Genomic DNA, 27,776 nt, shown 5'->3' on the forward strand with positions numbered 1-27,776 from the left:
CACCATGTGTAGGTCACAAATAAAGAATCATTGTCTTTGTAAGACTACATTTTTATTAAACAGCAATACACAGATTAACATTTCTTACAAGAGACATGACACTGAGTAGCACTCTGAAATGAGGATCTCACAGCTGTGTGTAAGTCCAGCTGTCGTTATGGAAAATGTCCGCTGGGGTAGAGTGCAAAGGGTACTGTGGTGGGCTGGGACCATGCGAAGAATGTTTGGGGGGAGTTTGGGGAGGACATAGAACACACCTCTGTATGGGCTGCAGGGGGAGTCAAGCACACGTGTTCCAACTGGGACCTGAGCATCTCTGGTCCACCATGAGCTTTATTATCCGTTCCTGCCCTTCTATTATCCGCTCCTGCCCCCATCTGTTCTCCTGGATATCCAATCTAGTTTTTCATTTACTGTCTCTCCCTATGCTCTGTGCTCGCTATAAGCCTGCTCAGACGATTGCAGCACGTCTTGAAACATGTCCTCTGCCAGTGTGTAGGAGCTGGCCTCAAGGGCACATCTGAATCAGCAAAAGAAACAATACACAGAATCAGTATTGTGTGTGCACTCAGTCTTGAATCATAGAAGTTGCATACACCTCTTTCTCACTTGCCCTTGGGAAGCACACAGCCTGGCCAGAGCACTAAACATGGTGAGTTTGGCTGGGAGTGGGGTGGGGAGGTGCAAGATGGGACAAAGGGTCTGGATGGTTTCAGAAGGGGATTAGTGCAAGGGCCCAGGGACACTATTCTGAATACTGGCACAGTTTTCCACAGGTGAGGGGTGATCGAAGCTGAAATCACACTACTGAGGGTAACCGAAGAGGCAAGGATGCATTTCCTGCATGCGGGCGGCTTCAGACAGGGTCCGTATGCTGCTCACCTGTGTGCTGCTTTGGTTCCTGCAGAAGTAGTTGCTAACTAGCACGGAAAAGTTTCCTAAAAGAGGGGAAAAAACAGAGCAGCTCTGCCAAGGAACCTTTGGCAGAGGATTGCAGAGTATCTGCAGGAAATTTTCCTAGATGTCTTTATGGAGAATTCCCAGGAGATTTGGATGTGCATTAACAAACTTTTCTGCAAGGCCCCCACTGCATAGCTGCACAGGGGTATGTGAAGCAAATGCAAACGGTACCTAGTATTGTTAATTTCAATCCCTTCTCCCAAGTGCACCATGTAACAAAATAAAGGACACCTATACCTCATACTCATGTAACCATGCAGTATCAAAGCAAAATAAATACTTACCGGAGCTTTCCTCTCTGGCTTCAGGTGCACCAGAGCCAGATTGCTGGGACTGGCTAGACCCCTCTGGAGTCAAAAAGAGGTTCTGGCTCACCAAGCCACTGGACGAGCCTCTCCCACCCCTTCCTCCAGCTTGACCTCCTCGTCCACACCTTCGTCCTCAGGATTAAGTCTACTGGCCGCTGCCTCCAGTCCGCCAGAAGTATCCAAGGGTCTCTGGGTAGTGGCGGTGGGGTTGCCAGAGAGCATGGCATGCAACTCCTTGTAAAAGCGGCATGTTTTCAGTGCCACACCAGAGTGACAGTTGGCTTCCCTTGCTTTCTGGTATACCTGCCTCAGCTCCTTTATCTTAGCATGGCACCACTGCGTATCCCTTTCATGCCCTTTCTCATCCATGCCATGAGCAGTCTGCTCATAGGTGTCAAAGTTCCTACGGCTGGATCAGAGCTGCAACTGCACAGCCTCCTCTCCCAACAAATCCAGCAACTCCAGTGTATTCCAGGCAGGAGCACATAAAGGACACCTCTACATCATATATGGCTGACTCAAGAATATCTAAGGCCACGTTTTATGGTCAGTTAAATCAAGGTACCCATTCTCATGGGGGCCAGTGCAAACAATATAGACACACTGAAGTCATACTTGAAAGCATGTCTGGTTGACCCCAGCAACTGGGAAGCAATAATCCATGACAGAGAAAGATAGTGGCAGATTTGTCATGTTGCTATTAACTGCTTTGAAGCAAGGGGCATTAACATTTTATGTGAAAAACATGAACAGCCCAAAGCAAGGATACAACAGCATGCAATGGTCATGGACAATCTTGTCTGTCCCACATTTTACCCTGCCAGCAGTTCTCCCATTGGTCTGACCTCACAGATATGTGTTCACCGACAGCATTTGCGGAATCCTTGTATGTCCACAGCAATGTGAGACTCCATCATCATTCTGTGTAAGCAAATGTTGTACTTGCCACATGTAGTTTACTCCAAATAGGAGAGGAAAACGTACACAAGACAGCTTCTATTAAGATGTGATCTGCATACTGAAGAAGTTTGAGAAAACCCTGGTGCAAACTTTGAATATGTTTTCTGTTCCCATATGTAAATACAGTTTAAAACAAAACTTGGATATTGATTAAGATTGAGACCAAAGCTCTCAGGTAAGTGGGGAAGTGGGATACCGGGAGGAAGCAGGCGCGTGCGAGAGGGCAGGGCTCCTGCCTCATACTGAGAAAGAGGGACGATCAGCGAGTTATCTCAAGTGCCTATACACAAATGCAAGAAGCCTGGGAAACGAGCAGGGAGAATTGGAAGTCCCGGCACAGTCAAGGAATTATGATGTGATTGGAATAACAGAGACTTGGTGGGATAACTCACATGACTGGAGTACTGTTATGGATGGATATAAACTGTTCAGGAAGAACAGGCAGGGCAGAAAAGGTGGGGGAGTTGCATTGTATGTAAGAGAGCAGTATGACTGCTCAGAGCTCAAGTATGAAACTGTAGAAAAACCTGAGTGTCTCTGGATTAAGTTTAGAAGTGTAAGCAACAAGGGTGATGTCGTGGTGGGAGTCTGCTATAGACCACCGGACTAGGGGGATAAAGTGGACGAGGCTTTCTCCTGGCAACTCACGGAAGTTACTAGATTGCAGGCCCTGGTTCTCATGGGAGACTTCAATCACCCTGATATCTGCTGGGAGAGCAATACAGCGGTGCACAGACAATCCAAGAAGTTTTTGGAAAGGGTAGGGGACAATTTCCTGGTGCAAGTGCTGGAGGAACCAACTAGGGGCAGAGCTCTTCTTGACCTGCTCCCCACAAACCGGGAAGAATTAGTAGGGGAAGCTAAAGTGGATGGGAACCTGGGAGGCAGTGACCATGAGATGGTCAAGTTCAGGATCCTGACACGGGGAAGAAAGGAGAGCAGCAGAATACGGACCCTGGACTTCAGAAAAGCAGACTTTGACTCCCTCAGGGAACTGATGGGCAGGATCCCCTGGGAGAATAACATGAGGGGGAAAGGAGTCCAGGAGAGCTGGCTGTATTTTAAAGAATCTTTATTGAGGTTACAGGGACAAACCATCCCGATGTGTAGAAAGAATAGTAAATATGGCAGGTGACCAGCTTGGCTTAACAGTGAAATCCTTGCTGATCTTAAACACAAAAAAGAAGCTTACAAGAAGTGGCAGATTGGACAAATGACCAGGGAAGAGTATAAAAATATTGCTCGGGGATGCAGGAGTGAAATCAGGAAGGCCAAATCATACCTGGAGTTGCAGCTAGCAAGAGATGTTAAGAGTAACAAGAAAGGCTTCTTCAGGTATGTTAGCAACAAGAAGAAAGTCAAGGAAAGTGTGGACCCCTTACTGAATGAGGGAGGCAACCTAGTGACAGAGGATGTGGAAAAAGCTAATGTACTCAATGCTTTTTTTGCCTCTATCTTCACGAACAAGGTCAGCTTCCAGACTACTGCACTGGGCAGCACAGCATGGGGAGGAGGTGACCAGCCCTCTGTGGAGAAAGAAGTGGCTCGGGACTATTTAGAAAAGCTGGACAAGCACAAGTACATGGGGCCAGATCCGCTGCATCTGAGAGTGCTAAAGGAGTTGGCGGATGTGATTGCAGAGCCATTGGCCATTATCTTTGAAAACTCATGGCGATCCGGGGAAGTCCCGGACGACTGGAAAAAGGCTAATGTAGTGCCCATCTTTAAAGAAGGGAAGGAGGAGGATCCTGGGAACTACAGGCCAGTCAGCCTCACCTCAGTCCCTGGAAAAATCATGGAGCAGGTCCTCAAGGAATCAATTCTGAAGCACTTAGAGGAGAGGAAAGTGATCAGGAACAGTCAGCATGGATTCACCAAGGGCAAGTCATGCCTGACTAATCTAATTGCCTTCTATGATGAGATAACTGGCTCTGTGGATGAGGGGAAAGCGGTGGACGTGTTGTTCCTTGATTTTAGCAAAGCTTTTGACACGGTCTCCCACAGTATTCTTGCCAGCAAGTTAAAGAAGTATAGGCTGGATGAATGGACTATAAGGTGGATAGAAAGTTGGCTAGATTGTCGGGCTCAACGGGTAGTGATCAATGGCTCCATGTCTAGTTGGCAGCTGGTGTCAAGTGGAGTGCCCCAAGGGTCGGTCCTCGGGCAGGTTTTATTCAATATCTTCATAAATGATCTAGAGGATGGTGTGGATTGCACCCTCAGCAAGTTTGCAGATGACACTAAACTGGGAGGAGAGGTAGATAAGCTGGAGGGCAGAGATAGGATACAGAGGGACCTAGACAAATTAGAGGATTGGGCCAAAAGAAATCTGAAGAGGTTCAACAAGGACAAGTGCAGAGTCCTGCACTTAGGACGGAAGAACCCCATGCACAGCTACAGACTAGGGACCGAATGGCTCGGCAGCAGTTCTGCAGAAAAGGACCTAGGGGTTACAGTGGACGAGAAGCTGGATATGAGTCAGCAGTGTGCCCTTGTTGCCAAGAAGGCCAATGGCATTTTGGGATGTATAAGTAGGGGCATAGCGAGCAGATCGAGGGACGTGATCGTTCCCCTCTATTTGACATTGGTGAGGCCTCATCTGGAGTAGTGTGTCCAGTTTTGGGCCCCACACTACAAGAAAGATGTGGAAAAATTGGAAAGCATCCAGCGGAGGGCAACAAAAATTATTAGGGGACTGGAATACATGACTTATGAGGAGAGGCTGAGAGAACTGGGATTCTTTAGTCTGCGGAAGAGAAGAATGAGGGGGGATTTGATAGCTGCTTTCAACTACCTGAAAGGGGGTTCCAAAGACAATAGATCTAGACTGTTCTCAGTGTAGCTGATGACAGAACAAGGAGTAATGGTCTCCAGTTGCAGTGGGGGAGGTTTAGGTTGGATATTAGGAAAAACTTTTTCACTAGGAGGGTGGTGAAACACTGCAATGCTTTACCTAGGGAGGTGGTGGAATCTCCTTCCTTAGATATTTTTAAGGCCAGGCTTGACAAAGCCCTGGCTGGGATGATTTAGTTGGGGATTGGTCCTGCTTTGAGCAGGGGGTTGGACTAGATGACCTCCTGAGGTCCCTTCCAACCCTGATATTCTATGATTAGATTTACTGCTTTGTTACCAAAGATGATTACAAGATGGAAAAAATAAAGTTGCTCATGTGGATTCAGTTATAGCATGAATGTTTAATGCTATAATATTACTTTACTAATACTAACAGACAATCACATTCGGAGTAGTTTTGCGAACCTTCCAGATTAAGCATCAACGTGATTGAAGGGATTTCTTACATATTATAATGTGAGCCAGTAGGTGGCATGAGAAAGCTGTTTCAGTCCTGCCCACAGTTTATCTCCATGCATGATAGGATGAACCACCACCCTTCTGAACAAAATCTGATCAAGAGAGTTATGCACAAAGTCTATGAGTTCCATTTAGTATTTGCCTGGAAGGATGGTGTGGTTTCTATAGCTTTTTTTGACATGAGTATATAGTATTTGCTCAAGAAAAATCTGCCTTGATGAATGTTAAACAAATTCTGAAATGAGAGATGAAATGTTTTGATCTGAATAGAAATCTAAAGTTAATTCACACACAAAAACATGCAGAGCCAGTGTGAGTGTAGCAGAGGCTCCCTTCAAATATATTTTATGAGGAACCCATTAAAGGGGCCTGCAGACTCAGAAGATTGGAAATGGGACACCGAGTTTTTCACATCTGGGTTGCCAATTGAAATCCAGCAAAGATCATTACTGACAGTTGTTACCCAAGGATGGCTACTTTGCAGTCTTTGGGAAAGGAGATTGTGAGCTCAATTTGATTCCTATTGACAAGTTGCAACTTCATAATCAGCACTGAAGTGTCAGACTATGCAATGAGTGGACCTAGATCGGGGTGGGCAAACTATAGCCCACGGACTGCATCCGGCCCTCCAGCCCTTTTAATCCGGCCCTCAAGCTCCCACTGGGGAGCGGGTTCTGGGGCTTACGCTGCTCTAGCGCTCCAGCCGGGGAGCAGGGTTGGGGGCTGTTCCATTCGGCTCCCAGAAGCAGCAGCATGTCCCCCATCTAGCTCCTATGCATAGGGGCAGCCAGGAGGCTCCGCTCCACATGCTTCCTCTTCCCCAAGCGCTGCCACCACAGCTCCCATTGGCCAGGAACCAGCACTCAGCAGAGCCTCCCTCTAGCAAAGGGAAAATTCACAAGTTGAGAAAACAAAGGTAAACTAATACGCCTTGCCTGGCTATTACTCACAAATTTGAAATATGAGAGACTTGTTCAGGAAGATTTGGAGAACATGGATTGATGTCCAGTCCCTTTTAATCCCAAGAGCGAACGGCCACAGAAAACAAAGAACCCAAAACAAAACCTCTCCTCCCCCCCCCCCACCAGATTTGAAAGTATCTTTTGTCCCCATTGGTTCCTTTGGTCAGGTGCCAACCAGGTTACTTGATCTTCTTAACCCCTTATAGGTAAGGAGGAATTTAGGCTACCCCTATGGTTATGACAAAGGCTGACCAGCTAGCCCTTTACATCAGCACTGAATCTGGCTGAAATATTAAAAAAACATTATTAATCGCATCACCCCAACACCTTACTTTATCAGCACAGCATGTCATGGTCACTGTGTAAACTAGAGGGCTTTTGTAGGCTTTTGTAAACTCTGTTGCTTTTGTAGGCCAAGCACATTTCATGCCCCAGGGGCACCTTCCTCCTCTATTCCCCCCTCAAACTCCCTATGTGCCACCCTTCCATCTCCTCTATTTCAGGGACCCCCAGCAACCTCCTCACACCTCCATTATGCCAGGGATTCTCTGTGGCCTTCATTTTCCCCCTATGCCAGGGGCACTGTGTAACCCATTCTACCCTCTGCCATGTGGCAGGAGCTGTGTGTGCCCCCCAAGCTATTGTCCTTCATTGTCCTTCTCATTCTCTGTCCTTTCCCCCAGGTTGCAATTCTTGCTCATACCAGGGTCTCCTATTTCCCCGCACATCCCTCCAGAGATTCCCATGTGCTCCCTCTACCAGAGGCTCTGTGCACTATCCGACTTTCCCCCATATCAGGGGCTCCATGTGCCCCATTCTACTCCACCATTCTTATTGCTCTTCTTTCTGATAAGTCAATGAGGGTCAAAATCAAAATGGTTTTGGCCACTGAAGCCTAGAACATTCCCTGAAAATTTGGAATTGATCAAATGCAGCATTCAAAAGTTATCATATTACAGACAAACAGGCAAAAAGAGAAATGCCATTGAGCTGAGTGTAAGATCTCACTTTACTCCGGAAACAAACTGCTGCAGCACTCCTGTCCTGACACAACTTTTCAATCACACAAACATGCCCACCCATCAGCTTCTCCCCAGCTGCCAGTCTCCCCAGCAACTCCTCTCTGCCCCTCAGAAATCTTCCCGTTGCTCTTCAGTTCCTCCTTCATCATTTGTTTTCCAGCTTTTCTTCCCAAGCTGCCTCCCTGGCTTCTGCTGCCCCCTCCTTTCCACTATAATGCTTCTCTCACTCCTCCCCATTTGCTTTCTTCTTTCTAGCTACAGCTTCTCTCTGTCTTTCTCCGCTTAGCTGGCCTTTCAATCTCTCCCCTGCTTCAATGGCTCCAGCCAAGCACTGCTTCCCTGATGCAGTTGCTCTCCAGATGCCTCTTTCCCAATGGCCTTTCTCGTCCCACACCCAGCCTCACCCCGTTTAAATACTTCCTTCCCCACCTCTCCATTACTAATCCTGCTGCTTCCCGCCTACTTCTTCGCTACTCACTCCTCCAACTCTCCATCATTGCAAAAGTTCTCCAGCGACCTCCTACCACTACAGCTTCTTTCCTCAGCTTGTCTTTCTAGCACTTCAGTGGCTTCCACACGTACACACTTCTCTGTTTCTGCTCCTGCTCTACTTGTCTCTTCCTCCTCCTGTCCCTCTCCCACTACTCTTTTCCACCTACTTATCCCCCCCTGCTCAGAAACACACATCCTTGATGAACTCAAAGGTTGCAATCCAATCTTTCTTCATAAGAAATGAGTCTACTTTCCCAGCCTTTCCCTTATCCACATTTCACTCCTCACATGACATCCCAGTTACCCTCCTTGCTCACTTCATTTCCCCTCCATCACTTCTAATCCATTTTGGTTCTTGTAACATCCTCGTCAGTATAGTAGCTGAACACTTATTACCTAATACCATTCTGTCCCTACTTCATCCATCCATTGCCCACAGCCCAATTATTCTCTCTTTAGGAACCATCCCCTTCTCCTGTTTGCCTCTACCCAGCTGCAGCGGCACAGAAGCCAGCAAACAGAGCTGTAAACAGGGGAGTCTGAGTGGGAGTTTGTAAGGGGAGTTTGGGGGGGAAGAATAAGAACCAGGCAAAGGAACAGACAGGCTAGTGAAGGGAATGTGTGGTGGTCTGGTTGTGTTTTGGTGCTCGTTGGGGGGTTTGTTTTGCTGAGGGTGGTGTTGTTTTGGTTTGGTTTGTGTTTCCCAGACTAACAGGACATAGGTGAGAAGGCTATGACAGACACAGAGGCAGCAGTGGTAGTGACCCAAGTACTGGAAGACATAATGAAGATGACTGGATGTAGAAGCTGTGGCATGTACATGATCCTGGAAGGGGTACCTGAAAAGAATTTCGTCTGCATGAAGTGCCGCCTGATAGAGCTGATGGAAGAAAAGATCCTAGGACTGGAGATGCAGGTGGAGACTCTGGTTGAGTTTAGAAGGGGGTTCGAGTGGATGATGGAGCAAAGACATGAGGAGGCTGAAGGGAAAAGCTCAGACTTCCAGATGGAAGCAGGACCAAAGAACTCTGAGGGGATACTGCTGGGTGAGGAAAGTGGACAGTGGAACCATGTAACTAAGAGAACCAGACACAGGAAAAGATGGGCCAGTGAAGGAGAAACAGAGCTCAGGAACAGGTTTGTGGAGTTGGAAAATGAAGAAGGGGCACAGCAGGTGGTCACTGAAGGTGCGAGGGCAAGGAAGAAGAGAAGAGCAGATAGTCCTATAGGAAGAGGGCAAGAGTCAATGGAGATAACACCAAATATGAGCCCCAGGAGGATACGGGATGGCTTGCAGAGGATTGCAAGGGACAATAGGAATCGAGAGGACTTGCAGCCAGATGGAACAGGGGATGGACTGGAGAATTGCACCACTGCCAGGAAAATGCAGGTCTACGTGATTGGAGACTCATTACTGAGAAGAATAGACAGGCCTGTAACAAGAGCTGATCCAGAGAACAGAAGGGTGTGCTGTCTGCCGGGTGCTAAGATACGGGATGTGGATTTGAAGAGGATCCTAACGGGAGCAGGAAAGAATCCATTGATTATCCTTCATGTGGGAACAAATGATACGGCTAGATTCCCACTGGAACGTATCAAGGGAGACTATGCCAGGCTGGGGAAGACGCTTAAGGAAATCGAGGCTCAGGTGATCTTCAGTGGGATTCTGCCTGTTCCCAGAGAAGGGCAACAAAGGTGTGACAAGATTATGATGCTCAACAGATGGCTCAGGCAGTGGTGCAATAAGGAGGGCTTTAGGATATATGGCCACTGGGAAGCATTCATAGACAGAGGACTATTCTCTCGGGATGGACTTCATCTGAGTAAGGAGGGAAATAGACTTCTAGGATGGAGGATGGTACAACTGATCAAGAGAGCTTTAAACTAGGAATTTGGGGGAGATGGTTGGGAGATGTCCAGGTAATCTCCATGCCAGATTTTCTCTTTGAGAGGGAAGAAAATGAAGAAAGGATACAGTCGTGGGTAGGAGAATGGACATAAGGCGGAAGGGCAGTGTACATACCAATCTTTGAAAACTCGTGGCGAACGGGGGAAGTCCCAGATGACTGGAAAAAGGCTAATGTAGTGCCAATCTTTAAAAAAGGGAAGAAGGAGGATCCTGGGAACTACAGGCCGGTCAGCCTCACCTCAGTCCCCGGAAAAATCATGGAGCAGGTCCTCAAGGAATCAATTCTGAAGCACTTAGAGGAGAGGAAAGTGATCAGGAACAGTCAGCATGGATTCACCAAGGGAAGGTCATGCCTGACTAATCTAATCGCCTTCTATGATGAGATTACTGATTCTGTGGATGAAGGGAAAGCAGTGGATGTATTGTTTCTTGACTTTAGCAAAGCTTTTGACACGGTCTCCCACAGTATTCTTGTCAGCAAGTTAAGGAAGTATGGGCTGGATGAATGCACTATAAGGTGGGTAGAAAGCTGGCTAGATTGTCGGGCTCAACGGGTAGTGATCAATGGCTCCATGTCTAGTTGGCAGCCGGTGTCAAGTGGAGTGCCCCAGGGGTCGGTCCTGGGGCCGGTTTTGTTCAATATCTTCATAAATGATCTGGAGGATGGTGTGGATTGCACGCTTAGCAAATTTGCGGATGATACTAAACTGGGAGGAGTGGTAGATACGTTGGAGGGCAGAGATAGGATACAGAGGGACCTAGACAAATTGGAGGATTGGGCCAAAAGAAACCTGATGAGGTTCAATAAGGATAAGTGCAGGGTCCTGCACTTAGGACGGAAGAACCCAATGCACAGCTACAGACTAGGGACCGAATGGCTCGGCAGCAGTTCTGCAGAAAAGGACCTAGGGGTTACAGTGGACGAGAAGCTGGATATGAGTCAGCAGTGTGCCCTTGTTGCCAAGAAGGCCAATGGCATTTTGGGATGTATAAGTAGGGGCATAGCGAGCAGATCGAGGGACGTGATCGTTCCCCTCTATTTGACATTGGTGAGGCCTCATCTGGAGTAGTGTGTCCAGTTTTGGGCCCCATACTACAAGAAGGATGTGGATAAATTGGAGAGAGTCCAGCGAAGGGCAACAAAAATGATTAGGGGTCTGGAACACATGACTTATGAGGAGAGGCTGAGGGAACTGGGATTGTTTAGTCTGCAGAAGAGAAGAATGAGGGCGGATTTGATAGCTGCTTTCAACTACCTGAGAGGTGGTTCCAAAGAGGATGGTTCTAGACTATTCTCAGTGGTAGAAGATGACAGGACAAGGAGTAATGGTCTCAAGTTGCAGTGGGGGAGGTTTAGGTTGGATATTAGGAAAAACTTTTTCACTAGGAGGGTGGTGAAACACTGGAATGCGTTACCTAGGGAGGTGGTGGAATCTCCTTCCTTAGAAGTTTTTAAGGTCAGGCTTGACAAAGCCCTGTCTGGGATGATTTAATTGGGGATCGGTCCTGCTTTGAGCAGGGGGTTGGACTAGATGACCTCCTGAGGTCCCTTCCAACCCTGATATTCTATGATTCTATGATTCAATCTAATAGGTAATATTGGCAATAGAATGTCTGTGCCCAATCAGGTAAAGAATGTGAGCGAAGCCAAACAGCAAGAATTTAGATGTTTGTACACTAATGTGAGGATCCTAGGTAACAAAATGGAGGAACTAGAGCTACTGGTGCAGGAAGTGAAACCAGATATTATAGGGATAACAGAAACATAGTGGAATAGTAGTCATGACTGGAGTACGGGTAATGAAGGGTATGTGCTGTTCGGGAAAGACAGAGATAAAGGCAAAGGTGGTGGAGTAGCATTGTATATCAATGATGAGGTAGACTGTAAAGAAATAAGAAGTGATGGAATGGTTAAGACAGAGTCCATCTGGGCAAAAATCACATTGGGGAAGAAAGCTACTAGAGCCTCCCCTGGGATAGTGCTTGGGGTGTGCTATAAACTGCCGGGATCCGATCTGGATATGGATAGAGACCTCTTTAATGTTTTTAAAGAAGTAAATACTAACGGGAATTGTGTGATCATGGGAGACTTCAACTTCCCAGATATAGACTGGAAGACAAGTGCTAGTAATAATAATAGGGCTCAGATTTTCCTGGATACGAAAGGTGATGGATTCCTTCACCAAGTAGTTGCTGAACTGACAAGAGGGGATGCCATTTTAGATTTGGTTTTGGTGAGGACCTCATAGAAGAAATGGTTGTAGGGGACACCCTTGGTTCGAGCGATCATGAGCTAATTCAGTTCAAACTAAATGGAAGGATAAACAAAAATAGATCTGTGACTAGGGTTTTTGATTTCAAAAAGGCTAACTTAAAAAAATTAAGGAAATTAGTTAGGTAAGTGGATTGGACTGAAAAACTTGTGGATCTAAAGGCAGAGGAAGCCTGGAATTACTTCAAGTCAAAGTTGTAGAAACAATCAGAAGCCTGCGTCCCAAGAAAGGGGAAAAAATTCATAGGCAGGAGTTGTAGACCAAGCTGGATGAGCAAGCATCTCAGAGAGGTGATTAAGAAAAAGCAGAAAGCCTACAAGGAGTGGAAGATGGGAGGGATTAGCAAGGAAAGCTACTTTACTGAGGTCGGAACATGTAGGGATAAAGTGAGAAAGGCCAAAAGCCATGTAGAATTGGACCTTGCAAAGGGAATTAAAAGCAATAGTAAAAGGTTCTATAGCCATATAAATAAGAAGAAAACAAAAAAAGAAGTGGGACTGCTTAACACTGAGGATGGAGTGGAGGTTAAGGATAATGTAGGCATGGCCCAATATCTAAACAAATACTTTGCCTCAGTCTTTAATGAGGCTAATGAGGAGCTTAGGGATAATGGTAGGATGATAAATGGGAATGAGGATATGGAGGCAGATATTACCACATCCGAGGTAGAAGCCAAACTCAAACAGCTTAATGGGACTAAATCGAGGGGCCCGCATAATCTTCATCCAAGAATATTAAAGGAACTGGCACATGAAATTGAAAGCCCATTAGCTAGAATTTTTAATCAATCTGCAAACTCAGGGATTGTACCATATGACTGGAGAATTGCTAACATAGTTCCTATTCTTAAGAAAGGTAAAAAAAACGATCCAGTAATTACAGGCCTATTAGTTTGACATCTGTAGTATGCAAGGTCTTGGAAAAAATTTTGAAGAAGAAAGTAGTTAAGGACATTGAGATCAATGGTAATTGGGACAAAATACAACATGGCTTTACAAAAGGTAGATTGTATCAAACCAACCTGATCTCCTTCTTTGAGAAGGTAACAGATTATTTAGACAAAGGGAACGCAGTGGATCAATTTTACCTCGATTTCAGTAAGGCATTTGATATGGTTCCACATGGAGAATTATTAGCTAAATTGGAAAAGATGGGGATCAATATGAAAATTGACAGGTGGATAAGGAACTGGTTAAAGGGGAGACTACAGCGGGTCACACTGAAAGGTGAACTGTCAGGCTGGAAGGAGGTTTAGTGGAGCTCCTCAAGGATCGGTTTTGGGACCAATCTTAATCTTTTTATTACTGATCTTGGCACAAAAAGTGGGAATGTGCTAATAAAGTTTGCGGATGACACAGAGCTGGGAGGTATTGCCAATACAGAGAAAGACCGGGATATCATACAGGAAGATCTGGATGACCTTATAAACTGGAGTAATAGTAATAGGATGAAATTTAATAGTGAAAAGTGCAAGGTCATGCATTTAGGGATTAATAATAAGAATTTCTGTTATAAACTGGGGACGCATCATTTGGAAGTAAGAGAGGAGGAGAAGGACCTCGGAGTATAGGTTGATCACAGGATGACTATGAGCCGCCAATGTGATATCGCCGTGAAAAAAACTAATGCGGTCTTGGGATGCATCAGGCGAGGTATTTCCAGCAGAGATAAGGAGGTGTTAGTACTGTTATACAAGGCACTGGTGAGACTTCATCTGGAATATTGTATGCAGTTCTGGTCGCCCATGTTTAAGAAGGATGAATTCAAACTGGAACAGGTACAGAGAAGGGCTACTAGGATGATCCGAGGAATGGAAAACCTGTCTTATGAAAGGAGACTCAAGGAGCTTGGCTTGTTTAGCCTAACCAAAAGAAGGCTGAGAGGAGATATGATTGCTATCTATCAATATATCAGAGAGATAAATACCACGGAGGGAGAAGAATTATTTAAGCTCAGTACCAATGTGGACACAAGAACAAATGGATATAAACTGGCCATCAGGAAGTTTAGACTTGAAATTAGACAAAGTATTCTAACCATCAGAGGAGTGAAGTTCTGGAACAGCCTTCCAAGGGAAGCAATGGGGGCAAAAGACACATCTGGCTTCAAGACTAAGCTTGATAAGTTTATGGAGGAGATGATATGATGGGATAGCCTAATTTTGTTATTAATTGATCTTCAACTATTAGCGGTAGATATGCCCAATGGCCTGTGATGGGATGTTAGATGGGGTGGGATCTGAGTTACTACAGAGAATTCTTTCTTGGGTGCCTGGCTGGTGAGTCTTGTCCACATGCTCAGGGTTTAGCTGATCACCATATTTGGGGTCGGGAAGGAATTTTCCTCCAGGGCAGATGGGCAGAGGCCATGGGGGTTTTTCGCCTTTCTCTGCAGCATGGGGCATGAGTCACTTGCTGGAGGATCCTCTGCACCTTGAAGTCTTTAAACCACGATTTGAGGACTTCAATAGCTCAGACATAAGTTAGGGGTTTGTTATAGGAGTTGGTGGGTGAGATTCTGTGGCCTGCGTTGTGCAGGAGGTCAGACTAGACTATCATAATGGTCCCTTCTGACCTTAAAATCTATGATTCTATGATCATATCCTTTTCTTTTGTTTTCTTTCCCATCAAGACATTTTCTGGGCAGATGCTCGCTCTTTCCTAATTAGTCTCCTTCCACCTCTTCATGAATTTCAAACAACAAGAAGAATTAGAGATTTAAAACACTTAGGCCTTGTCTATGTAGGAAAATTGACTAGCATAGTGATAGCAGAATAAAATATTTCAGAGTAAGGTATTCTGAAATAGCTCCCTGTGTAGACACTCTGTTGTGGAATAAAAGTCACTTTTATTCTGGAACAGTGTGTCCACATGGAGAGCTATTCCAGAGTAGCTATTGCAGATTAGTTTATTCCACAATAGCTATACCAACTTCCCTTTTTAGACACACTCTTAGCCCTGGTCTACACTATGGGATTAGGTCGAATTTAGCCGCGTTAGGTCGAATTTAGCCACATTAGGTCGATTTAAAAATGACTGTGTCCACACAACCAAACCTGTTCCGTCGACCTAAAGGGCTCTTAAAATTGACTTCTGTACTCCTCCTCGATGAGGTTGACCTTTGCTGGGTCGAATTTGGGGTAGTGTGGACGCAAATTGATGGTATTGGCCCCTGGGAGCTATCTCAGAGTGCTCCATTGTGACCACTCTGGACAGCATTTTCAACTCCGATGCACTAGCCAGGTACACAGGAAAAGCCCCGGGAACTTTTGAATTTCATTTCCTGTTTGGTCAGCGTGGCGAACTCAGCAGCACAGGTGACCATGCAATCCCCCCAGAATCGCAAACGAGCTCCAGCATGGACTGAAAGGGAGACACTGGATCTGATTGATGTATGGGGAAAAGCATCTGTGCAGGCCGAACTCCGATCAAAAAGAAGAAATGCAAATATATATGCCAAAATCTCACAGGGCATGTTGGAGGGAGGCTACAACAGGGACACACAGCTGTGCCACGTGAAAGTTAAGGAGCTCAGGCAAGCCTACCAAAAGACGAAGGAGGCAAATGGTCGCTCCGGGTCAGAGCCCCATACGTGCTGCTTCTGTGATCATCTGGATGGCATTCTAGGGGAGGACCCTACCACCCCACCACTGTCCGTGGACACCTGCAAGGGGGGAGTCTCACGCAACAGGGAGGAGGATTTTGTGGATGAGGAGGAGGAGAATGTGGAGCAGGCAAGCGGTGAATCCATTCTCCCCGGCAGCCAGGACCTTTTCATCACCCTAGAGCCAATACCCTCCCAAGGTGGGATCCCCATCCCTGAAGCTGGAGAAGGCACCTCTGGTGAGTGCACATTTGTAACTACAGTACAGGGTTTAAAAGCAATAGTGTTTAATGTTTGATTTGCCTTGAAGAATGGGATGCATTCGTGGCCAGTACAGCTACTGGAAAAATCTGTTCACATGTCTGGGGATGGAGCAGGAATCCTCCAGGGACATCTCCATGAAGCTCTCCTGGATGTACTCTGAAAGCCTTTGCAGAAGGTTTCTGGGGGAGGGCTGCCTTATTTTGTCCTCCACGGTAGGACACTTTACCACACCAAGCCAGTAGAAAGTATTCTGGAATCATTGCAGCACAAAGCATGGCAGCGAATGGTCCTAGGTTTTGGTCAATTCATTCAACATTCAGTCTTTATCTTTCTGTGTCAGCCTCAGTACAGTGATATCATTCATCGTCACCTGGTTGAAATAGTGGAATTTTTGTAAGGGAACAGTAAAAGAACCCCATTCATACTGGGCTGTTTGCGCTTGGCTAAAAGGGATCACCCCAGAGAATAGTCACATGGCAGAGGGGAGGGGGTGAAGGGATCATCCCGGAGAATAGCCACACGGAAGGGTGGGGAGAGGTGTGTGCTGCACATCCACCCTAAAACCACAGCCCCTCCTTTTAAATGTGAAACCCAACCCATTGCTTGCTCTGGGACAGGAGGGCGCTGCAGTTTGAAAACATTCCCACATGTTATGAAGGCATAAGAAGCCAACCCCATGTACCCTTTGGTTTACCATGGCTGCCTGGAAACCGAATTCTGTTGCCCAGCCATATGTGTGTGATGTGACACCATACTGGCAGGCGCTCAATATAAAAGGGAAAATACGACCTTGTACCTAAACCACATGTGCTGTCTGCTGTGAATTGCTTGATTCACTGTGAAAGAGTCGCCCTTTTGTTCTCAGAAATGTATCATCTTCAATTTTAGTCTCCCTTTTTATCTCCCCCAAGGTGCAAATGTTTCTACGCTCCCCCTATCATCTCCATCCCTGAGGTTATTGCAGATTAGAAGGTGAAAAAACACACTCGCGATGACATATTTGCTGAGCTCATGCAGTACTCCCGCACTGATAGGGCAGAGCTTAATGCATGAAGGCATTCAGTGGCAGAGGCCAGGAAAGAATTAAGTGAGCGCGAAGAGCAGAGGCAGGACGTGATGCTGAGGCTAATGGGGAAGCAAACAGACGTGAAGAAGCATCTGTTGGAGCTGCAGGAAAGCCAACAAGAGCACAGACCCCCACTGCATCCACTGTATAACCGCATGCCCTCCCCCCCAAGTTCCATATGCGCCTCACCCAGATGCCCAAGAAGGGGGAGAGGCTCTGAGAACCCAGCCACTCCACTCCTGAGGATGGCCCAAGCAACAGAAGGCTGTCATTCAAACAGTTTGATTGTTAGTGTGACTAGAATAAACAATGTGGCCTTGTCCTTCCCTCCTCCCCCACCCCACCCGGGCTACCTTGTTGTTGGTTCTCTCATTTTTTTTTAATTATTAAAGAAAGAATGCATGGTTTCAAAACAATAGTTACTTTATTTCGAAGGGAGGCGGGTGGTTGGCTTACAGGGAATTAAAATCAACAAAGGGGCGGGTTTGCATCAAGGAGAAACACACACAACTGTCACACTGTAGCCTGGCCAGTCATGAAACTGGTTTTCAAAGCCTCTCTGATGTGCAGAGCACCTAGCTGTGCTCTTCTAATTGCCCTGGTGTCTGGCTGCTAAAAATCGGACGTCAGGCAATTTGCCTCAACTTCCCACCCTGCCATAAATGTCTCCCCCTTACTCTCACAGATATTATGGAGCACATAGCAACCAGCAATAACAATGGGAATGTTGGTTGCGCTGAGGTCTGATGTAGTCAGCAAACAGCACCAGTGAGCTTTTAAACATACAAAGGCACATTCTACCACCATTCTGCACTTGGTCAGCCTATAGCTGAACTGCTCCTGACTACTGTCCAGGCTGCCTGTGTAAGACTTCATGAGCCATGGGAGCAAGCGGTAGGCTGGGTCGCCAAGGATAACTATAGGCATTTCAACATCCCCAACAGTAATTTTCTGATCTGGGAAGTAAGTCCCTTCTTGCAGCTGCTTGAACAGCCCGGAGTTCCTAAATACGTGAGCGTCATGCACTTTTCCTGGCTATCCCACACTGATGTCGGTGAAATGTCCCTTGTGATCCACCAGTGGTTGCAGCACCATTGAGAAGTACCCCTTGCGGTTTATGTACTGGTTGGTAAGGTGGTCAGGTGCCAAGATGGGGATATGCGTTCTGTCGATTACTGCACCACAGTTAGGGAACCCCATTGCAGCAAAGTCATCCAGTATGACCTGCACATTTCCCAGAGTCACTACCCTTGATAGCAGCAGCTCAGTGATCGCGTTGGCTACTTGCATCACAGCAGCCCCCACAGTAGATTTGCCCACTCCAAATTGATTCCCGACTGACCGGTAGCTGTCTGGCATTGCAAGCTTTCAGAGGGCTATCGCCACTTGCTTGTGAACTGTGAGGGCTGCTCTCATCTTGGTATTCCTGTGCTTCCGGGTGGAGGAAAGCAACTCACAGAGTTCCAGGAAAGTGGCCTTATGCATGCGAAAGTTTCGCAGCCACTGTGAATCATCCCATACCTGCAACAATGTGCGGTCCCACCAGTCTGGGCTTGTTTGCCTGGCCCAGAATCGGTGTTCCACTGTATCAACCAGCCCCACTGCCACCATGATGTCCCAATTGCCACAGCCCGTGCTTTCAGGAACATGTGTGTCCATGTCCTCATCAAAATCCTCCTCGTGCTGGCATCTCTTAGCCCGGTTCTGCATATAGTCCAGGATAATGCACGAGGTGTTTACAATGCTCACAACAGCAGCGGTGATGGTGAGCTGAGCGGGCTCCATGCTTGCCATGGTATGGCGTCTGCACAGGTAACTCAGGAAAAAAGGCGCGAAACAATTGTCTGCCGTTGCTTTCACAGAGGGAGGGAAGGTGGGGAGGGCCTGATGATATGTACCCAGAACCACCCACAACAATTTTTTTGCCCCATCAGGCATTGGGCGCTTAACCCAGAATTCCAATGGGCCGTGGAGACTGTGGGAACTGTGGGATAGCTACCCACAGTGCACCGCTCTATAAGTTGATGCTAGCCACGGTAGTGAGGACACACTCCGCTGACTTAATGCGCTTAGTGGGGACATACGCAATCGATTTCTAAAAATCGACTTCTATAAAATTGACCTAATTTTGTAGTGTAGACATACCTTAGAATGTCTTAGTCCATTCCACTGCCTATGCAGTTTTGTTTCTTTCCCTATATTTTCTAGTACTTTGTCTAGTCTGATTTAAATGACTCATGATGGAACTTCCACCAGATCCTTTGGAAGAACATTCCTCATTTTCATTTACAATGTCTTTGATGTCTACAAGTAATCAACTGATGTTTACAATCCAGTGTTTTCATGAAGAGAGCTACCTATGATGTCACAAATTCTGAATTGTGGCATCACTGAATACATTAAGCAGGAAGAGGCTGGTTATAAAAGAGGGAATTTCTATTTATATTAAACGTTTAGGTAATCAATCAACAATGATAGGCAAGGAAGTATTGCACAGGAAAACAAAACACCTAATTTTGCCACCTTTGCTCATGTCGATGGCACTACTTGTGTCATAAGTAAAACTGCTTGAAGCGCTTTAAGGAAAGGTTTTTAAATAAAAAAAGCCTTGTTTCAAAAATTATTTTTTGGTTAATTGTTGATATTGTTGTAATTTATGTTTTGAAAGAAGAATTCATGCCCCTTTTTCAAAAACTTTATCAAAATGACTATCAAAATAGTTCCTGTCATTTAAACAAAACATTCATTAACATTTTTGGTAATGTCAATAAATTTTGGGGAAAAATACCAAAAAACAAAAACAAAAAAACCCCCACAAAAAGATCAGTTTTACTTTTTAAAATTTTACTTGAAAACAGGTTTTAGTTTTTTGACCAGCTCTATAAGTAAGGGCCTACTGTGTGTGTGGGGAGGGAGGTGCAGGATTTATGTCTTTAATGAGGTTTTCGTAGAATTTTTAAAGGTCTGCCAAAATTTGGCTTCAAGTTAGTGTCAAAAGAGTAAAAGCAAATATATCTACAGTTTCTGGTGAAATAGATCACAGGAGGAACAATAGGGAAGTAATTAAGATAATTTCCTGTTATGCCTATACATAGCTGTAGAACAAATGGTACATCTGAACACTAATTGTGAATTTTCTCAGGTTTGCAGCTCTGAAATTTACATTCTTTTCAAGTAACTTTCTGTGCTAGAATTCCTTGCTCTTTTTAATACCCATTCACAGCAAAATTGATCCATGTTTAAATAAACTAATTTGGTAGGCTTTGATTTTTCTCTCAAAACAGGTATATAATTATAGTATCTTATGAAAAACAGATCATAAATAAGTAATATTTAAGGCACCTAAATGTTTTAAATATCCTCCATATTTGTTTCTTTAATTATAATTATAATCATACAGATTTTGCTCCAGTTTCTCTCAAAACAGTTTACGACTAAATTTTCACTCTGTAAGCAAATTTTTACAGTAAAATTACACATCTTTCAAAATATGACGTCTAATGAAAAATGCTAACAACTTTAACTTCAGACATTTATTATTTTTGTGAAATTATGTTTTACTGTATATATTTTTAAACCTCTCTCATCCCTTGAATGTTGTTTGACTTCTTAGATCCCGAGTCTGCTATCAGCTCAATGCAAGTGAACACCTGCCTCCCCCATAAACCTCCCCCACAGAAATATCATGGCCTTTTGTTGATTGCTTATGGGGGCAAGGACTGTGATTTCTTTTGTGTTTGGTTTGGACACTGTCAGCTAATTAATAAATTCCTAAGATATTTTATCATCTCTCTTTACAGAGCTGTTCCTTTATTGTTCACTCTATTAATGCGTGTAGATGCTTGAAATATTGTTGCTCAGAAAAAAAAGAAAAACAAATAAAATATCCAAATCAACTGCAGGCTCACATAAAACATTTTAAAACCATGCATGCAGCATCTACCAAGGCCAAGCATGTTAATCTGCACCGTCTTTTTGAGGAGACCTGTAAACCATAACTCTGATTCTTTTGGGACAAGACACTGTTATTGTCACACATTTGGCAATACGTTCCATAATGTTCCATACTGCATGGCCTGGAGGACTGCAATGTGCATGCAGAGCTCCCATTTGCCTGCAGAGAGCCCTAGTGAAGTCACTCGGGCTCTGCCAAAGTGTAGCAGGATCAGGGCCTAAGCTATTTTAGTGGTTCTATATTGGTCCTTGGGAGTATCAAAATAAATGGAAAGATTTATAGAGCTGTTGATGTAAAAGAGCCCTAAAGGTATCTGAGTTTCTGTTAACTAGTACACACAAGACACAAATTGACAGAGAGCCAGTAACTGTTGGTTTTGGTTTCTGAATATTCAGATCTAGAGAGTTTTACATACTTTCTTGTTTGGAGACATAAGACGGCAGGAGTTGGAATGTCGTTTTGTGTCATATATTGGGTCTATTAAACCAGTAAGTTTTACTTATGACACAAGTAGTCCCATCGACATTGCCTGATGGGGCAAAAAAAATTGTTGTGGGTGGTTCGGGGTACATGTAATCAGGCGCGCCCTCCCTCCCTCCCTCTGTGAAAGCAACGGCAGACAATTGTTTCGCACCTTTTTTCCTGAGTTACCTGTGCAGACGCCATACCATGGCAAGCATGGAGCCCGCTCAACTCACCATCACCGCTGCTGTTGTGAGCATTGTAAACACCTCGTGCATTATCCTGGACTATATGCAGAAACCGGGCTAAGAGATGCCAGCATGAGGAGGATTTTGATGAGGACATGGACATACATGTTCCTGAAAGCACGGGCTGTGGCAATTGGGACATCAATTGGGACTCACAACATGTGGGCAGCCTGAGCATGTCTTATCAGAGTCACAGGTGGTAAGCATAGCTAAGAACAAGCAGTGAGAAAAATACTATGTTAAATAGCAGGGAATATGAGATTTTTCACACTAAAATAATCTTTTCAAAAAAGTAACCTAGCTCAAGTGATAACAGAACAGAATTTACACTTTGATAGATAAACTGTAAAATGGAGATTGAGGGAATTTGAAGAACAAACAGCTACAAGTTAAAGACAAAAATGAAACTCTTTGAGTATCTGAAAAGTAGGAAGCCTGCTGGTGAGACAGAATGTGTGGCCAGAGGGCAATCAGAAAGAATGATCCACAGTTACTTTTCAAGGCCCCGAAACTACACAATAAACCCCTGCACCTTGGCAGAGTCCCACTGATTTCAGTGTTCAAGGGGCAATATTCAAGTTCTATGGATAAGGCCTCAAGTTCTGAAATTCTTCTGACTTATGTTGCAGCCATCAGAAAGGTATCTCTGAGTAAAAGAACAGAGAGACAGAAGAGAGGGGTATAAATGGGCATTTGGGAAACATGTCCCACAAGGTTAAGGTCTTGTGTATAGCTGGGTGAGGCAGGGTGAGGGGTTTGAAGTACAGGGGAAGGTAAGTACCACCATGAGGAGTGGGAGTGGGTGAAAATCAGCAAGAGGAGCCTGAGAAAGAGAAGAGGCAACAGGGTAGCAGTGTGAGGGTAGGGGGAGGATTTGAGCTGAGGTGTGGAGGCAGCAGCATGAATGGGTGAGGCAATACCGGGATTTTGTGAGGGGATGAGGTGCAGTGTGGGGATATTTTACAGAGGGTGGGGATAGTAGCAAGGGAAAGGATGGAAAAGAGGAACTGAGGCAGTTGTTTGGGATTTCATGGGCAAGGACTGAAGGAGGGAGTATTTCACTAGGTAGGTTGGTGAGATTTCATCAAGGGGTGGTGGTCTGAGGCAAGGTTGTCACCAGATATGGCTTGAGATGAGACAGTGAGGGTGATTTACTGGCAATCGAGGAGTGCTGAGACAATGGGCATGTAAGTGATGGTGGTTTGAAGTAATGGACTTGAAGCGTATTCAAAAGGGGAAGTAGGAAGGTAGATTTAATGGGATGGGTTTGAGGCACTGGAAGTGATTTCACTGATAATTCTTACTTAGGGGGCTTCATTGGGGTGGTGAGGCAACAAGCTGTACTGGCTGTACCAGGGGAGGAACACCAGGAATTTTCGTAGGAGGATTTTCAAGGGGGAGGAGGCAGCAGGGGAGGAAGATAGTAGGGTAATTTCATTGGGGGAGGTAGGGGATGCTGGGGGGAGTGGCAGGGAGATGGCCCTAGGGAGAGTGGGTATTTCAGAGGGGGGGTTAGGTAAAGTGGGTGGGATGGAACTAAAGTGGAGGAGTGGTGTGTGGGGCCGGGGGGGGGGGGGAGGGGTGAGAGAGGGTGGTGATGGTGGAGTTCACCAGAAGGGGGAGATTTTCCTAAAGGTGGTGAGGTGGGGGAAGGGTAAATTTCAGTAGGGAAAGAGGATTTTCACTGGGTTTGGGAACTTGTGTGTAGCAGACAAACCGAGAAATGCCATGAAGTTGAGTTCAGGGCCTTGCTTTATTAGGACAATAATGTAAATTTCTTTAACACTTTACTATCCTGCCCTTGTCAACTGCCTCTTTCCATAAGTCTATGTTAAAATCTATGTGTGCGTGGAATTTTGGGGGGTTGAGTAATTTGGTTGCACTGCTAGAAGGAGACAGAAACATTAGACAATTTGCAACCTTTTAAAAAGGAAACAATTTTAAGGTGCTTAGTCTCACAAAATACATACTGAATTTCCCCACGTTTTTAAGAATGCACAGGTTTAACCATATACATTTGAAACATGAGGTTTTATTGTTTTTTCATTTACAAAGGAGGTCAAAATTAGCCTTCCAAATCCTAGTTGCAACCTTACCTAAGGAGAAGAGACTCTCACTCCATAATAAAAGCTATGTAAAATTCACTATTTTAGGCTTATGATCTTCTGTCTGCATGCTGTTTAATACTTAACTTATAAAAATAAAAGTGCATTTCTAGGCCTTGAAAATATCATGTGCTTAAGATTTTTAGAAGGAAAAAGGCTGTTCTGAAAATGTTTTCCAACTTAGTAAGTTTCTCCCAATTGCGGCTGAGGAAAACATGCAGTGTGATACTAAAACTATTTGGGACTTTATCCCTGAAAGCTCACTAGCACAGCCACCCTTATTAAGATGCAAACATCTGACAGTCAGCATTTTTGAATTGGGCACTTAAACCAACCTCACCACAACATAACTTCTGTTAATAAATAACAGACTGTGAGGGTCACAGAGCCTTTTTTGGTATTAAAAAACAACATTTTTTGAGAAGCAAAAACATCTAACAATGACTGATGCAGCTACATCAGAAGGGGTAGAAAATCATGTACACGATATATTACATAGAGAAAACACTTTCTCCACATCGGGTCCGTTTTTAACAACTCTTGGGAGTGTGTGCAGTGGAGAAGAATTGGTATTGTGTTGGGTGCATCTCTCTGAAGAGAATGCCCCTTTGCATACTGTCAGGAAGAGTGCTACAGAGTGGAAGAAATATCTGTTACATAAATTCAGAACTCATCTGAAGGATATTTAATTTTACTGTTTTTACATTTCAATCATTTTCAAAATTGACAGCTCTATGGCCTGTGGAATAACAAAACCAAACAAAAAAAACAACCACAACCAAATCTGAGAACTTTCATCAACTTTTTTTTGAGAGGGTTTAGACAAAATTATTATTTTTTAACAAAAATGTCTGATAAATGGAAATTAGAAAAATGGCAGCCAGCTGTAGTATGTACATATTATTGATTGAATACTGTGGTAAATAATGTTAGTACTAGTGCAGAATTAACTTTTCTGAAGTTACTATCCTTCTTATTGAAAGTTTTCCAAAATATCCCAAAGGATTAAATTGTATGATGGACTATTCTCTTGCCTTGAAAAATACAAGAGGAATCATTCTCGACTGACAAGTCTCAAGTGTGAACTTTTTTCCTCACAGGTGCCCCTCAAAAATACTGTCACAGAGAGTGAAAATTAGAAGTGAATTAAATGATCACCAGAGAGGCATTGAATGTTGGCCAGGTGACAGAGTGCTAACATTGGAGAGGAGACCAGGAAGGAGAGGTACATGAGGTCAAAGTAGAACCACGGACTAAGTCTATTATTTATATTGTAGGAATGCCTGGAGGCCCCAGTCAGGGTCTCGGGCACCATTGTGCTAAACACACAATGAACTTCCCCCCTCCCCCGAAGAGTTTACATTTTCAAATCCATTAAGAGTTTTATTAACCAGATGGCCAAATTTGCAATGGAACCTGAATGAGATAGGAAAGAGAGAGATGACAATGAGATGTGCTCCAAAGTCCACAGTCTCAGGTATCTAGATTTCCTTTGTTTGTGGCACAAACTTCTGTATCATGCTACCATATCTCCCTCCTACTGTCCCAAGATGCCTGAATCTACTGAAATAAGCAAATCATTCAATTTAGTAAATATACCCCTTGTGAACCAGGATTAAGTAGATCATGAAGTTCTACAACATTAAAACCACTAATGTCTGAAAATTCAGTTACATTTCAGGGTATCTATCATGATATTCTGGGAAGTAAACCTTGGTTGATCATGCTTCCTAGGCAAACTTTTGCCAGTTGATCTACTAAGCTTATGCTCAAATAAATTTGTTAGTCTCTAAGGTGCCACAAGTACTCCTTTTCTTTTGCGAATGCGAACTAACACAGCTGCTACTCTGAAACCAGAAATTTAGGGTGTCCTTGAATACTGTACACTTTAACCAAACCATTGGTTGTATTTGATAGTGAGACCTATACAGCTACAGTCTCAAGGACAGGATAGCCCCAATATTATTTAGAATGGGAAGATGCCTCAATGTTTGTCAGAGAGAGAGAGAATGCCTTGTCTTGACAATAGCCATCTTTCATTTTCAGAAGCAAATGAATTCTTAGGGAATTAATGTAAATAACAAATTTCAGTTTAAAAGAAAAAAGAAAAGGAGTACTTGTGGCACCTTAGAGACTAACCAGTTTATTTGAGCATGAGCTTTCGTGAGCTACAGCTCACTTCATCGGATGCATAGCATGAAGTGCATCGGATGAAGTGAGCTGTAGCTCACGAAAGCTCATGCTCAAATAAACTGGTTAGTCTCTAAGGTGCCACAAGTACTCCTTTTCTTTTTTCTTTTTACGAATACAGACTAACACGGCTGTTACTCTGAAATTTCAGTTTGTTGATTACCAGATCTGTGGACAGCAAAAGGAAGTTAGTATGGCATACAGAGTAATTCATATGAGTTGTGATCAGCTAGAGAGGCTACAAAGCATCACTCAGCCTACTGTATATACAAGGCTGTTAAACAAGAAAAGATTTTAATAGGAGGAATAAAATAACAGTGACACATACTATTAAACCAATTGTTTCTTACATGTATTGTAGGTAGGATCTGACAATGGCTCTGTTGAATAAGAACACCCTTTCTCAAATCTTTGGATTCAAACTTTATGAGGTTGTGAAGCGTTCAGATAAGTTTATATATCTCCTTTTCTGGCTCTAACCACAAGCACAAAGCAGGAAAGGATGTTCTTATGGTATTTCTGGTCAGACTAGGGCCAGATACCTCCCCAAAGACCCATTATCATTTCTATTTATGTATATTGTGGTAGCACCTGGAAGACCAAGATCACACTGTGCAAGGTGCTGTACAAACACAGACTGTCATTGTGCCAGACACCTTACAATCTACCGTTTCCAGCCCGCTTTGCAGACGGAAGAGCTGGGGGCAGCTTTGGGGATAACCTCCGAGCTGTGGGAATGGTTAAGCAAACCCCCGAGTGGGTGGCACTCGCCTGTTTCTGGAAACACAGGCAGTCTCCGGCTAGGTGAGAACTGTCCATCTCAGCAGCGTACCGGCTTTCGGCAAGGCAGAGCTGCTCGCGGGAGCAGGCTCTCCACACACAGGGACGCAGCGCAGCGGCCGGACCGGCGGGTTCGCCCCGCTCGGCGCTTACGGACTCGAGCTGCCCCCCAAGGACCCTTCCAGCCCCGCAGAGAACCCGGGTCCCCGAGCCCGACGCCTCGCTGGGCTCGCCACGTCCGGGCAGGTGTCCCCGCGGGGCTCGCGTCACCCGGAGGCGGGCGCTGCGGGCAGGACGCCGCGCTCCCGGGCACTGGCAGGGCGGGTCCCCCCCCGCCCCCCATTGTTAAAGCCCTCTCGGCCGCTTCCGCCCGCGCTTCGGCTCGGCTCGCTGCCGCCCGGCCCGGGGCGCTCGGGAAACTTCGGAGCCGCTCAGCTCCTTCCGGGAGTGGGGCAGTGCAAGCAGCCGCCCGCGACTCACCTGGAGCCGGGGCTGCCAGTGCCGCGGCCCCTTTCCCCACAGCAGCGAGGTAGGTGAGCAGCCCCGTCCGGGAGCGGGGCGGCGGTGGGGGAGTCGCGCTGGGCGCTGCTGCAGGCGGGGTGGTGCGGGGACGGGGCTGCGCGGCGGAGCCTCTCTGGGTAGGGTGGCCCCCTGCAGCGGGTAACGCGGAGCCGCCGCCGGAGGGCCTGGGACTAGCCCGGCAGTTACTCCCTTCCTCACCCCCCCGGGGCCCACTGGGGGGCGCTCGCTGCTCCGGCCCCACCGGGGGAGGGGGCGCGGGAGCGGGAGCAGCCGGAGCGTGGTGACTTGCTGGGGGGGGCGCGTTCCCTGGGGGTAGGATGGGGATTGTTGGCGGGGTGGACAGGCGCCCTCATGGGGGGGCCGGGGTTTTTGGGTGTGTGTGT

The 27,776-nt window shown here is 45.6% G+C and overlaps 1 protein-coding gene and 1 long non-coding RNA gene across 2 annotated transcripts in view; one reads left to right on the forward strand and one right to left on the reverse strand.

Moving 5' to 3' along the window:
• Nucleotides 1-427: 427 nt before the first annotated feature.
• On the reverse strand, nt 428-27,396 carry LOC141980612 (uncharacterized). The gene is made up of 4 exons (XR_012637584.1): nt 27,352-27,396; nt 17,321-17,396; nt 883-938; nt 428-520 (listed from the first exon to the last, which is right to left on the reverse strand). It is a non-coding gene; the product is annotated as an uncharacterized LOC141980612 (long non-coding RNA).
• Nucleotides 27,250-27,776, forward strand: part of PAWR (pro-apoptotic WT1 regulator) — a 145,728-nt gene continuing 145,201 nt past the window's right edge. The window contains exon 1 of the mRNA XM_074941988.1: nt 27,250-27,400. The gene's annotated coding sequence lies outside the window, so the exon portion shown is untranslated. The remainder of the gene's footprint in view (nt 27,401-27,776) is intronic.

This window comes from Natator depressus, chromosome 1 (genome assembly GCF_965152275.1).
Source record: "Natator depressus isolate rNatDep1 chromosome 1, rNatDep2.hap1, whole genome shotgun sequence".
NCBI lineage: Eukaryota > Metazoa > Chordata > Testudines > Cheloniidae > Natator > Natator depressus.